Source organism: Malania oleifera, chromosome 5 (assembly GCF_029873635.1).
Source record: "Malania oleifera isolate guangnan ecotype guangnan chromosome 5, ASM2987363v1, whole genome shotgun sequence".
Lineage (NCBI taxonomy): Eukaryota > Viridiplantae > Streptophyta > Magnoliopsida > Santalales > Ximeniaceae > Malania > Malania oleifera.
Window position 1 is genome coordinate 54,041,364 of NC_080421.1, and position 15,426 is coordinate 54,056,789.

Genomic DNA, 15,426 nt, shown 5'->3' on the forward strand with positions numbered 1-15,426 from the left:
AAAATGACACCCCGACCACGGTTTAGTACTTATATAAGCACCTAGATAGTGCTAACCAATACCCACGCTCCTATAACACTAGAACGCTAGGGTCGGCTACTCGAAGGACCTGAAAAATATTTGTGTGATAGGAGTGAGACACCTCTCAGTAAAGGAGAAACATGTTATATTAGTGTGTGGTACATGAGTGTTATTTCAACAGTAAAACATAATCATTTCACAATTCCAGTATTTTTACAAAACAGTTCTAGTATACATCTCACTAAAACACCTCGGTCTAGTGTCGTCACACTCTTTGGTTGAAGCCAGCCATGTGACACGGCATTCTCGGTAACCACACAGCGCCCTCAGTAACCTGGCATAGCCTAAGCCCCACAGTGTTCAACTGGTGCAAACATGGTACAAACTCATACCCTTCGGTGACCAACCGAAATCATAGGCGGTATTGCACACCCTCGGCCTCAAGCCAGATATCTAAGCCTACGGTAGTTAACAGACTTGGCCGCCTACGGTATTATTCCAGCACGCCTCACATCTCAGCCTACGGTTGTTAACCGGCACACTTCGATTGTCCTAGGCCTTCGATTTTATCCTAACTCGGCATTTTCAAAAAACTTGGAACATTTTGGAACTCACCTTCCTATATCTCATTTCAATTACACACAGCCTACGATAGTTAATCGACACATTTTTTCACAAAATACATCATTCACAGCATATGGTAGTTAACCAACACGCTTCTTCACAAAACATATCATTCAATATACATCAACTTATTTCACAATTATTTGGGTAAACAAATAATCTCATATCAGATATTCCGAAAATACAATTTTAAATAATCAAAGGTACGATCATCTCTATAGCACAGTTTAACCCAATATATAGTTTTCCAAGAGAAACAAAGATGATACCCGAAACCCCAATTTTCCCAAAAACTGTAAACCCAAAAATCCCGTCATTTCACTTGATAGATTTTCCCAAATAAGTAGCCAAAACATTTTTATAATCGTAAACCATAGTTTTATCGATGCAAATTACAAAAATAACTGATATAAACAGAAATCCCTTACCTTTCCCCGAAAATCGAAATACGAACTATACGACTCCTAAACAGCGAATTGAGTTCCTAAAACCTAAAAATCGAAGAACACAACTTCAATATAATCCTATCTACTACATATCTACTGAACCAAAAATGAAATCGGACCCTTACCTCAATTTTCGATCAAAACCCGAAAATTCTCGAAATGAAATTCCGATCTACTATAACCATAGAGATTCTCCTCCTGATCCATGTGGTAATTTCGAATCATTGATTTGGGTAACAGATAGCCCGCAATCCTAGAGAGAGAGTGTCCCCTTTGAATTCTAGAGAGAGAGAGAGAATCTTAGTTTTCTTCTCAACTAAGCAATGAATAGATATTAATAACTTGGTTAACCCAGCCAGCCTTGTCGACGAGACGACATCCTCATCAATGAGCATAAGAAAGGAGTTCATCGATAACAAAGTGACCTCATCAACGAGCATGAGATTTCAGAATTCCCAAAATTTCTCGGAATCTCCTCGTTGACGAACCTATGAATTTCATTGTCAAGCTATAGAAGGGACTTCGTCGAAGAGCCCTGCTAATTTTTCCTTTTTAAATTTCCTTCCCTTTTCTTATTTATTTAATCAACATATCTCGAGTCGGGTTTTTACATCGGCAAACTGCCTACATCCCCACCTTGACTCAGTATCACAAGAATTACACTATAGGCTCACTTAACGGGTGGAGCGGCACCTAAATACAACCAGGTCAATTAGCACAGGGCTGACCTTAACCTTCACAACCAATCCTTCTGGACTAGATTACCGCCCCCTCATGTCACGCCTAAAATACAACAGTATTTCAATACAAGATGTGTACAAATATAATGCTTTTTAATCAAGCAAATTTGCACCAGTAATAATTAGAACACTCCAATAATGTAAGAACAATAAGCTCAATGGTGTATATGTGCAATCAACACTCATAATAATAATTATCTCAAATCAAGCATGAGAGTGTATCTACAAGCAAATCTTTGAAACTAAGTAATGATAAAATCTCAATCTCAGTTTAGGGTTTCAAAGATTCAAACCAATAAAAATTTAGAATATCTCAAAAATAGTTTTCTCAATATCAAAGCACAAGGAGATATTTATATCTGGGCATGTAAAAAATATTTTTGCACAAAAAAATACAAGCCCTAATGAGTCTTGTAATAATAATGCAAAGACCCATAAAGCTATAAGATTTTTCCCAACCAAAGATTTATTAAATAAAATCATGGGAAAAAATAAAGCTAAACCCTCAATCCAAAAATCAAGTGAACTAATTACACGCTTAAACTGTGAAATTAGGTACTTTAATTCATGCATTGATGCTTATATTTTTAATTAAATACCTAATTACTCTCAATATTTTAGCACGGTGTCCAATTTATAATATTTGGATTTTATTGATAAATTTATGAATTTTTGGTATTTTTTTTATCGCATGACAATTATCGGGAGTTAAAATAGGCACCGCTTTGTAATTCATGCATAATTTCTTCGCTCAAGCTTTGATTGAGACGATTCAAAATTCTAGAAAAATATGAGAAAATTATCTACAACTTTCATGTTTTAAGTTTTGAGAGATACGAGCTCTAAGATGGTCAAAATTACTCTCGTTTGCTAAGAAAAAAAAGAAAAAAAATATAACTTACCTTGATGTGACCCAGCCATGTAGCGAGGTCCGAGTCTCCCTTGCTGGCGTAAGGTTGCTGCTTCCCCTTCCCCTCTATAAACTCCTTTTTCCCTCCTTTCAGCCATCCACTCCCTCTTCTTCTCCCTTCCCTTCTCCCTTCTCTCCTAACTCTCTTCACTTTTTTTTTTTCCTAGCTCTCGGCCACACAACAGCTCCCTCTTCCTCTTTCTCCCTTGCTCTTCCCTTGCAATACTCAAACCCAGCTCCCCTATCCTTCCCTTCTCTCCCTCTTCCTTCTCTCCTTCCTTTCCTTTCTCTTTTTTCTTCTTCCTCCCTATCCTCTTTCTCCCTCTTGATTCTCTCTGTAGCTCCCTTTCTCTACGAACTCCTTGTTCTCCTTCTTCCCTTCTTCTCTGCTCTCCTTTACTTGCGTTGCTGCCCCTGCTACTATGTCTTGCAGGTGCTACCTCAAAGTTCCACGATGTTGTTGTGCTCCTCTTGAAGCATCACATTGCTGCTGCTGTGCTTAAGGAACCAAAGACCTAAACCCCTACTATTCCCCTGCTACAGCTGAGTCCAAGAACCACCACCATTGCTACATGAGGCTACTGCTGCTGCTGAAGCCCCCCTACAGCCTACTGTTGTTGCCTCTGCATTCCACCAGTCTCTTGCTCTTCCTGCACCACTCTGCTGCCCAACCCTCTACTGCTGCATCAAGAGCCTCACGGCTAGCTACATTCTCTCTCTTTCTCTTTCTTTTTCTTTGTTTTTTTTTCTTCTATTTTTCTTTAGTTTTCTTTTGCTATTGCTTTTAAATATTTGAATAATTGTTATTTTTTTTTTTGTAGAATCTCACTTAAAATTTTAATCTTTAATTATTGTTTGGGCGTTATTATTAAGATTTGTTATGTTCTTTCTCTCTTAATTAATATTAGTTTAGATTAAATTTTGCTTGAGTTGTTTGTTTAATTGATTAAATTTTGATTTGGTTTCTTGAAAAAAAAAAGGGGGGGGGGAATAAAATACAAAAAAAAAATATTTTTTTTAGAAGTTAAATTAGTTGTCTTCTTTAAAATTTAAATTTTGTTGAGTTCTATGTAGTTTAAGTTTAGTTTTATTAAGCCAAAAAAAATTTTATCGTATTTCCGTATTGTTTAATGGTTAAAGTTTTAATTATTGATTAAGTTCTTGATTGCGTAAAAAAATTGGTTCTTGTTGAAGTTAAGTTCAATTGAGTTTTTTTCAATCGTACGCTTAAGTTACGTAGGGAAGTTATCGTTTCTAGGTTTTCCTTCTCAGAAGTTCAACGTAGGATTTAATTCTTTCCTAACTGATTAAATATAGGGTCCTTCTCATTATAATTTAACTTAGTGCGCATTAGGATTTAGAATTTAAATTGCATGCTCATTTAATTTATCAAAAGAAATCTCAAACAATCTAAAAAACTCGAATCTGAACTGTGTTCAGTACCTTTTGTTTCTTATTTGCTGATTAGAATTATGTAAAATTTGAGATTAAACTGCATTCCCTAAGGAAACGATATGGCCTTTGGGTTAAGTATTACATGACTGAACTCCTATACTTGGGATAGCTTCCGAACTGCTCATTTTTAGAGGAGTCAAGTTTTTGGCGTCGTTGCCGGGGAATGTTAGTCTTAGTTTCAAATTAGTATTTTTCCCGTCATTTTAATTGTTCTCATGAAAAAAAATGAGTTTTGAAAAAAAAAATATGGTTGCACCTGCACCACGCACGCTTATGGATTTTTTGCAGCTTACATACACCACTGCACCATCTTACACTATTTAACCTAATGACGAACTTGACTTTATGATGCAGCGCGGGAGGGCGTCATTGATACCTCTGTTCTACGAGATGGAATTTGAGTGTCCTTATCGACACCCAACGAAGTTCGAGTTGACTTGTAATATTTTTTCTCCCATGCTAAAATTGATGAATTTACTAGATTTAATTTATTTCTTGTCTCTTTGAAGGATAGGGCGAAGATGTGGTTTAATTCTTTGAGACCTCACTCTATCTCTAATTGGGCTGATATGGAGCGTGAATTTCTGCATAGGTTTTGTCCCTCACAGAGAACTCAATTTTTGCAGGAACAGGTCATTCAGTTTATACAAAAGGGTGACGAGACTTTTCGAGCTTGCTGGGATAGGTTCAAGGATCTGCCAAGTATTTGTCCATATCACGATTTTGAATCATGAAGGTTAGTTAATTATTTCTATACAGCTTTTACTCCTGATTGCAAATACTTTGTCCAGACCATGTGCAATGGAGAACTCTTCAGTAAGGAACCGGATCAGACATTATTATTCTTTGATTACTTAGTTGAAAGTGTCCAACAATGGAATACACGATACGATCAGGCACCCATGGTAGTACAACCTATCAGTGCAATCAGTGGTGGAGATAAATATGAGCCAATTAACATACCTAATTTCTACTCGGTAGAATTTAGCAAATAAGCAATTAAATCATACATAATAACATAAACTAACTTTTTAGCGGTTTGGTTTTTCCAAAAATGTTGTTGTAATCAAATTCCCTTTACCTTAAGCTCGAAACAAAACTATGTTAGGAAACAATCCAAACAAACAACCTAGAATTTCGAAAACCTAAAACCACATAACATAACCTTACTATATTTTCTACTACTATTCAAATATCTAATCAAAACTAAGATCAAATCCCTACCTCGAGTTTTGGAAAAACCAAAATCTTAGAAACGATGATCTGATCTGCTAAAATTGTAGAGTTTCATCTTCTGATCCATATAGTATCCTCCGTTTTTGAAAGCGGACGACGAACGGCAAAGAATCAGAGAGAGAGAGAGAGAGAGAGAGAGAGAGAGAGAGAGAGAGAGCTTTTAGCAGAAACTTAGCTCTTAAGCAACTCAAATTGGATATTTATAAGGTCTTTGACTAAGTCCAATTCGTCGACGAGGCGGCATCTTCGTCCACGAATCTGCCACACAGTTCGTCGACGAGGCCATAGCTTTGTCGCAGAGTTCAAGTTTCGGATATTTCTCTGATCCGATTGGTATTTGCTCGTTGATGAGGCTCTGAATTTTGTCGATGAGGCTCTAAAGGACTTCATCAACGAACATGACCCTTCGTTGATGAATCCAGCTTATACAGGTTTGGGTCTCTACAAAAACGATCATTTTGTAGGTGTCCACTGGTATCCTAGGCGTAACGAGTCACACACATCACACATTCCTCTAGATTTCACCTGTTTATACTCGAATTTATATGACCACATTAACTCTGAATTGTACTGCAGGTTAACTTCATATGAGTATATTGTTCTTAATTTTTATACAATGATAAAACCTGCATGAGTGACGTGCTTCGGAGTTGTGTGCATTGATTATAAATGAGCTGGTGTGAAATTCGGTTATATTCCTATATGTCAAACGGTATGGTTGTGTCACATGTGCATTCATTTCATGTTGGTTGAAGTTAGTATTTATGGATACCACCTTGGAATTCATTCACGTTATTTGCTAGAGACTAGCAAAACGTTAGTTGGGAGGTGTGATTACGCGCTTAAACTGCGTAATTAGGTGTTTTAATTCATGCATTGAGACTTATATTTTTAATTAAATACCTAATTACTCTCAATATTTTAGCACGGTGTCCTATTTATAATATTTGAATTTTATTGATTAATTTATGAATTTTCGGTATTTTTTTTATCACAGCATAATTATCGAGAGTTAAAACTGACACTGCTTCGTAATTCGTGCATAATTTTTTTGTCCAAATTTCGATCGAGATGATTCAAAATTATAAAGAAATATGAGAAAATTATTTACAACTTCCATGTTTTAAGTTTTGAGAGATACGGGCTCTAAGATTGTCAAAATCGCTCTCGTTCGCTGGGAAGCAAAATAAAGAAGAAAAGGAAAAAAAAGAAAAAAAAATATAACTTACCTTGATGTGACTCGGCCATGCAACCGAGTCCTAGTTCTTCTCCTTTCCCTTCTCCCTTCTCTCTCAACTCTTTTCCCTTTTTTTTTTTTTTTTCTGGCTCTCAGCTACACATCAACTTCCTCTTCCTCTTTCTCCCTTGTTCTTCCCTTATAGTACCCAAACCCAGCTCCCCTGTCCTTCCCTTCTCTCCCTCTTCCTTCTCTCCTTCCTTTCCTTTCTCTTCTTTCTTATTTCTCCCTATCCTCTTTCTCCCTCTTGATTCTCTCTACAACTCCCTCTCTCCTTGAACTCCTTGTTCTCCTTCTTCCCTTCTTCTCTGCTCTCCTTTACTTGCATTGCTGCCCCTGCTACTACATCTTACAGGTGCTACCTCAAAGTCCCACGATGTTGTTATGCTCCTCCTGAAGCATCCCATTGCAGTTGCTGTGTTGAAGGAACCAAAGATCCGAACCCCTGCTATTCCCCTACTACAACTGAGTCCAAGAACCACCACCATTGCTACATGAGGCTGCTGCTGCTACTGAAGCCCCCCTATTGTCTGTTGCTGCTGCCCCTGCATTCCACCATTCTCCTGCTCTTCCTACACCACTCTGCTGCCTAGCCCTCTACTGCTACATCAAGACCCTCATGGCCAGCATGTCTCTAATTTATTACTATATAGGTGCACTTAGTCATTACTATCCCTTTTTACATAGTTATGGTTTACCTAACATCTATTAGTCAACTAATCCTAGGTTCTAAGGAGGCAATAGTCTAAAATTTAGGTAATTCGTTTTGGTACCCATTGTTCTTTGGGTCCCAAGGGGTTAGTCTTCTTAACTACTCATTCTAACTTTCTTTCTTTACCTCTAGCACCTCTAAATGGGCAAGTGAAATGGATGTAACCTTTCCTTCTACAATACAGGCAAGTCTTGTTTGTATGTGAAGGATTTGATTTATTTGCCCTATTTGATGAGACACTAAAACGATCATGGGAATTACAAAAGGAATTATGACTCCTTTTTTGTAAAGATTGTTTCCTTGGGTTCTTAAGAGTTTATTGAAGTTTTCTTTTCCTCTCGTGAATTTATAAATGATTTTCCCATAATCTTCAATTTTATTTTTCAAGAGGATATTTTCCTTTAAGGTATTTTCAATTTGAATTTTTAAATCTTCAACATTTGCAATAAGCTCCTCATTTTGCTTCTTAAAGGAACTATTTTCGTCTTTCAAGATGGAGCAAAGACAAGGTTCATTTTGTTTGCATTTTGATAATTTTTCTTCAAAATTTTTGTTCCTTCTTTTGATCACAACTAATTCTTCAAATAATTTAGTACATGTGATCTCTAGTTCATCATAGGTAAGTTCATCATCATAAAAACTTACCTCCTCTTGTTTGTTAGCTATGAAGCAAAAATGAGCTTCTTCCTCCACTTCATCATCGGTGGAAAGTCCATCAATTTCATCCCAAGTAGTGGCATTCATGGTATTATAATCTTTTTGTTGAAATTTCCCTTTGTTTTTGTTCAAGGGACAATTCGTTATTATATGCCTAGCCTTTTTGTAGTTGTAGCATCTAATGCTATCATTTTTACTTGTTTCCTCTCTTCCAATTTTCTTACCAAACTAACGTCTCTTTACTAGAAATTTCTTAAATTTTATTGTGAGTGATTCTATATCATCCTCACTATCTTCATCTTCCTCTAACATTTCTTTGTAATTTGAACTAGATGATTTTAATGCTATCCTTCCTAGGCTTCTCAGGATCCAAAGTCGTGTTTTTCATAATTTCATAAGTCATAAAGTGACTCAATCAACTCATATCGTGAGACTTTGGTTAGATCCTCTGCTTCTTCAATGGTGGTTGATTTAGCATGCCATGACTTGAGTAAAGATAGGAGAACTTGTTGTACATTATCTTCTATAGAATAAGTTCTACCGAGTGCTTTTAATCCATTTGTGATGTGTGGGAACCAAGTGAACACGGATGTGATTGGTTCTCCTTCATCCATTCTAAACATTTCATATTGTTTTACTAACATGTAAATTTTCAACTTCTTAACTTGGGACGTACCATCATATGTAACCTTGAGCTTATCATAGATTTCTTTTGCAGTTTCTCATCCACAAATATGATTGTACTCATCATCGCTTAGTGCACATTAAAGAAAATTTAGTCTTAAAATTAAGTTGTACTAACCTTTTTTTGTGGTTAACAACTCTTTTATTGATTTTGGTACTTTTTCATCTTTATCAAGGTTTTTGGTGAAGATGAAGTCTCCATTTGTGATAACATGCCACATCTTAAAGATCATGTGACTGAATGAAGATGATCATTTTATTTTTCCATGCTGGATAGTTGGTGTCATTGAACCTTGGTGGTCTGTTTACGGATTGTCCTTAGGAAAAAGTATTCACTAAATACTCCATTGATCTTTTCACTTTATAAGTTACTCCAATAATGTAAGCGGCTTGCTCTGATACCAATTGTAGGCCCTAGAGTAGAGTCTAGAGGGAGGGGGTGAATAGACTCTTTTGTGTATTTTCACTTATCTCTACAAAATATGAAATCTTTGCAAGATACAAATGATTATATCATAATATATACAAAGTAAATCATACACAACATATAAATTAAAGAGTATAGGGAAGAAAATCTTGACAAACGATATTAACGTTGTTTAGCCCCTTGCCTATGTCCATGCCTTGAGACACACTCAAGGATTCTTGATCCACTATCAAAATCTCCTTCACTAGTGGAGAAGCCTTTACACCACAAGGGAACCAACTCTTTACGCTCACATAGAGCTTTTCAGCAAGGTTTACCAAAAACCCTTGCAATTCAGTTCATTAAGAACCTTCACACGGGAACAAATCCCTTTTGCTCACACTTGATTCACTAATAACCCTTGATGAATATGTAATACAACAACAAGGTTCCTTGAATGAGTTGATATTTGCTGCAATGAAAACCTCACACAATTCTCTTAAAGTAATGAATCACAAGGAGATCAAAGCGCAAGAGAGATGTTGAGCACAAAAATGATGAACTAAAATGCAGTGTACTTGGAAATGATATGTAATTATTAAATCAATTTTTAAAGAAGCCTTTGGACTTGTATTTATAGGAAAATTGAGCTACTAGCTGTTTTATGGTCATTGGGCTTATAAAATAATTAATTACTTTGAAAACTGGTCATTTATAGCAGCTGGGTTTAGAATCCCAATGCAAATCGTCAATGGATTCTTCAAACCGTTGGCAGTTTACCCTTAAACCGTCAACGGTTCCCCCAAACCATCGATGGTTTGCTTAAACCATGAACGGTTTCATTTAGGCCAAATTCTATTAAACTCTATGCCTAAAACCGTCGGTGCACCTGGGCCAAATCGTTGTTTCTTCATTAACTTGATTTTAAGGTGCATGAATGAGATTTTAACCCAATTGGAACCAAGTCTATGAAAGTTTATAATAGTAAGACTGTTTAAAACTTGTCCCTTATGAAAACATAGAAAGTACAAGATATTTATATAAAACTCTTTGTTTTGTTCTTTAAAAACTCATGAGTGTAGAACTTATGTTTTGGTGATATCCTAAATACTTTATAACCTAATATGAAATGCATTTGCTCAACTTTTGCTTAATGAACTTGCGTGAAACAATACCATAAGAGTTACAATAGTTCCTACCTCAAATACTCCCTATTACATTATGACTTTGTTGGATGTACTTGAGTTCTTCCGAGTGATTCTCCACTTTGATCTTTCCATCTTGAATGTCCACTCGTTCTTTGCCCATAAGAGTGTTCGCTTGATCTTTGCACTAAAACACGTATCTATGTGATTTTGTCCCTTGTACCTGTCACAACTTAGTATGCAAATATGAGTTTAATTTAGAACCACTAATGAGTTGTTATTATCAAAATATGACAATTAGGATCATGTAGCTACTCAGGCTAACAAATATTATTCCAAATATAGTGTAAATCTTCACTAAATATTATTCACCCACAATCACATGCAAAACAATAGAACTTTACTAATTAATTTTGAACTCATCTAAAGTGCATTTTCCAAAAAAATAAAAATAAAAATGGGGGAACTATAATAGAACAACCTTTTTTTCCATTTTTTTCAAACTATCTCTGTAATGACCCGAATAATAATAATGTAATTTAAATAAAGTGGAAGGGAAATTATCAAGGCCTCATCGACGAACACAAGGGATTCGTCGACGAGGGTATAAGAGGACCTCATTGACGAAGACAAGATTCATCGACGAGGAAATACCGAGAGAAGTTTTGGGCAGTTTGAATTTCATCGACGAGGAGTGGGTTTCGTTGACGAAATTATTAAAGGACTCATTAACGAGATGACATGGCTCGTTGACGAATCCAGCCCTATAAATAGTGAAAAACTCAGATTTTTGATGAAATTCAGCGCATAAACTCCTTTTCTCTCCTCCTTTCAGCTCCCTCTCCTTCTCTCTTCGATTTCGGGCAGGATTTTTGCTGGTTCGACAATCTAAAGTCACTACGACGCTCCGGGAGAAGTTCTCTCCATATCTGCTGGAGCAGATCGTCAATGGAGCTGAGTTGAAATTCGTCCGTAAGTTGAGGTAAGACTTTTTATGCCAAATTTGGTCTTTCCATAGTTATAAGAAATGTTAATTACGAAGAAATACTGATGTTTGGTTCTAGGGGTTGTCGTTTTTAGGGCTTTGATTAGGAAACCCTACGGGTGTTAGACCAGGATATTTTAGGGGCTTTCTCAGTAGTCAGGTAAGGGAATAAACTAAAGCAATTATTTTTCACGCAAAATACTATTATTTATGAGCAAATTGATTTTCTGAAAAATATATACGATATTTGAATATTATGGAATAAATGCATATTTGGGAAAATACTGCTGTTGTATGGGAATTATGATTTTAGAATGAAATGTATGATTTACCTAGATTTGTGTGGCATGAATGTTGATTTTCATGAAAAGTATTATGATATGGAAGATTTTATGAGTAAAGCATGTTTTCAGGAATTATGAAATAATGCAGTGCATTATACTTTTGAAAATACATAATAACTGATTTATTTTCAAAATGATATGTATGAGATATTCAGTGCAAGGCCGTGTTTTACCTATGATTCCGGCATGAGGCCATATTTATGAAATGATTTCGATGTAAGGCCATATTTATGAAATGATTTCGATGCAAGGTAGTAGACTCTGGTATTATGTAATTAATGGATTGATGGATGTAAATTATTTTTACTACTGCTTAGGTTTTCGCTATTTATGTCAGGCTATCCCCGCTTCCCACGGGTTTAGGTTTATGTTATTATTATTAATGTTTATTATGTGATAAGTTAAGTAGGACATTACAGTTTGGTATCAGAGCCTAGGATACTAGGTTCTGTAGACTTTAGAGTACAGCAGTAATAATACCAAAGTATAGGATAAGGGAATTTGAAGTATGATTTTGTAGTCTAGATGCAGGACTTTCATGGTGGTTTGTGTGATTTTCCTATGGTGACGATTTCAAGAAATTCATGGTAAACTATCGTCAGGTTGGGTAATTGGGTTGCAGGATTGAACCTTGAATTAAGATCAGGAGAGATGAATTAATTAGGAGAATATATCATATGAGTTGGATGATATGCATAGAGAAAGCAGTTCTGAGTTAAGTTTATTATTTTTCAGGATGGACCCGGGTGGTAGTAGTGCCCACGCTAGTGGGAATGAGAGTGCTGGACCCTCAGGCGTTGCAGGTGGTGATTCTGATGCAATCTTATGCAGTGTAGCACAACAAGTCATGGCTGAGATTTCCAGAAGTTTGAGGGAGCATGGTGGTCCATCTGTAGGCCACGGTAGCTTGATCGAGAAATTTATTAAGATGAGTCTTCCGGCTTTCTCAGGAGGGATAGATCCTGCAGTCGCTGAAAATTGGGTGCAGGAGATAGAGAAAGTGTTTATAGTATTGCAGTGTTCGGAGGAGCAGAGGGTACTATTTGCCACATATAAACTGACTGGAAAGGCTAAGAGATGGGGGTCGGCGGTGAGATTATTAAAGCAGCAGAGGACTGTACCTGTGGAGATGACATGGGAGCAGCTTAAAGAAATATTTTTCGACAGGTATTTTCCAGCCTTGTCTAGGGAGGCTAAGATTGAGGAGTTCCTGAATCTGAAGCAGGGACAGCTGTCAATGCTGCAGTACGCAGTGAGGTTCATCGAGCTATCTCGCTTCGCCTCGTACATCATTCCATATGAGGTGAAGAAGGTACAACAATTTGAAAGAGGCCTGAGGAGAGAAATATACAAGTAGGTATCGATACGATAGTTGCAGGACTTCACCGAGCTGGTTGACCGAGCCACTATAACAGAGATTGGGGAGCGGTTGGAGGCTGAGGAGCAGAGGCAGGAGAAGAGATCCGCACCTTTCGGTTCCCAGCAGGGAGTCGGTCATGCTTCGTGGAAGAGAGGTGGCTATTATAGAGATTGGAGACAAAAGACCAGGAATCGCAATTTCCAGGGTGTGCAACCATCTCCAGCTTGCCCATCTTGCGGGAAGAGAAACCTAGGGGAGTGTCATGCTGGACGGGGTATTTGTTACTGGTGTGGGGAGCCAGGGCATATGATGCGAGATTGCCAAGCTTAGATTGGTGCAGCTCCTACTCCTACTCCTAGACCTGCTCGAGGAGGCTACCAGGTGCCACGTGGAGGCCAACAGAGGAATATGGCCCCAGCTAGGGTTTTTGCTTTGACGTTGGGCAATGCTGAGGCGGCCGATGACATGGTGATAGGTACAGTTAATATGTTTTCATTTAAAGTTATTACACATTTTGATTCTGGTGCCACACACTTGTTTTTTTCCTTGGGATGTGTTAAATTGTGTAGGGTTGAAACGCAATCACTAGATGTCGGATTATTAGTGGTTACACTGACAGGGTCAGCGGTGAGATGTAGTAGGGTACTCCGTGGTTGTTCAGTTGATGTTTAGGGGAAGATTCTATCTGCTGATTTGGTGGTGTTGGATATGCACGGGTTTGATATCATCTTCAGCATGGATTGGCCAGCAGCTAATTCTGCTATTATAGACTCTCGTGCAAGAGAAGTCATATTCAGACCTCCAAGGAAACCAGAATTCAGATTTACAGAGTCACGAGTGCAATCTTTACCTCAGAAGGTCCAGCTGTTCAAGCGAGGAGACTACTCCAGAATGGCTGTTTGGGATTCGTGGCTCTTCTGAAGGAAATGTCAGAAAATGAATTGAAACTTATCAATACGCCTATGGTGAAAGAATTTATGAATGTGTTCCCAAATGAATTACCAAGTTTGCCGCTTGATCGTGAGGTAGATTTCCCTATTGATCTACTTCCAAGTACAATACCGATCTCTAAAGCACTGCACCGAATGGTGCTAGCAAAGTTGGCAGAACTGAAAGATCAGTTGCGGGATTTGCTTGATAAGGGCTTCATACGACCTAGTGTATCTCCGTGGGGAGCTCCAGTACTATTCGTGAAAAAGAAGGACGAGTCTATGAGGATGTGTATAGATTACAGAGAAATTAATAAAGTGACCATCAAGAACAAGTATCCTCTACCTCGTATCGATGATTTGTTCGATCAGCTCCAGGGTACACAGGTATATTCTAAAATTGACCTCAGATCAGGTTACCATCAGGTAAAGGTGAGAGCAGAAGATGTATCGAAGACGGCCTCCAGGACCAGATATGGGCATTATGAGTTTCTTGTTATGTCATTTGGTCTAACAAATGCTCCTGGGATATTTATGGATTTGATGAATAGGATTTTTCATCCATATTTAGATCAGTTTGTGGTTGTTTTTATTGATGATGTACTGGTCTATTCGAGGAGCTATGAAGAGCACGCGATACATTTGAGGCAGGTTTTACAGATGCTCAGGGAGAAGAAGTTGTATGCAAAATTCAGTAAATGTGAATTCTGGCTCGAGAAAGTTGTGTTTTTGGGGCATGTTATTTCAGGAGACAGAATTTCTATAGATCCCAGTAAGATTGAGGCGGTAGTGAATTGGGCTAGACCGAGGAAAGTCTAAGAGATCAAGAGTTTCTTGGGGTTAGCTGGTTATTACCGTCGTTTTGTTGAGGGGTTCTCAGCTTTTTCAGGGCCTTTGACACGACTGACTAGGAAGAATTCCATATTTGAGTGAGACTACAGCTGTGGGCAGAGTTTTTAGGAACTGAAGCAGTGGCTAGTCACAGTGCTAGTACTGATAATCCCGTCTGGGGGTGAGGGGTACACTATTTATAGTGATGCGTACTTAAAGGGACTTGACTGTGTGTTGATGCAGCATGGCAGGGCGATGGCATTTGCGTCTAGACAGTTGAAAGAATACAAAAAGAACTACCCTACCTATGATCTTGAATTGGCTGCAATGGTACACACATTGAAAATTTGGAGGCATTACTTGTATGGTGAGTAGTGCAAGATTTTCTCCGACCATAAAAGCTTAAAATATTTCTTCACCCAGAAGGAATTGAATATGAGGCAGAGAAGGTGGATAAAGTTGATTAAGGATTTTGACGGTACTATCAGTTACCACCTAGGGAAAGCAAATGTGGTAGCTGATGCACTAAGCAAGAAATATGGGGAATCGGTGTTGAGGACTATGGAGATCCAGCATCCAATCATAATGGATTTGGAGAGACTCAGCATTGAGTTGGTTGAGAGTGATCCACAGGTATATATCGCTAGTCTAGTGGTACAGCCTACTCTGCAAGAAAGAATTAAAGCTACTTAGAAGGAAGATCT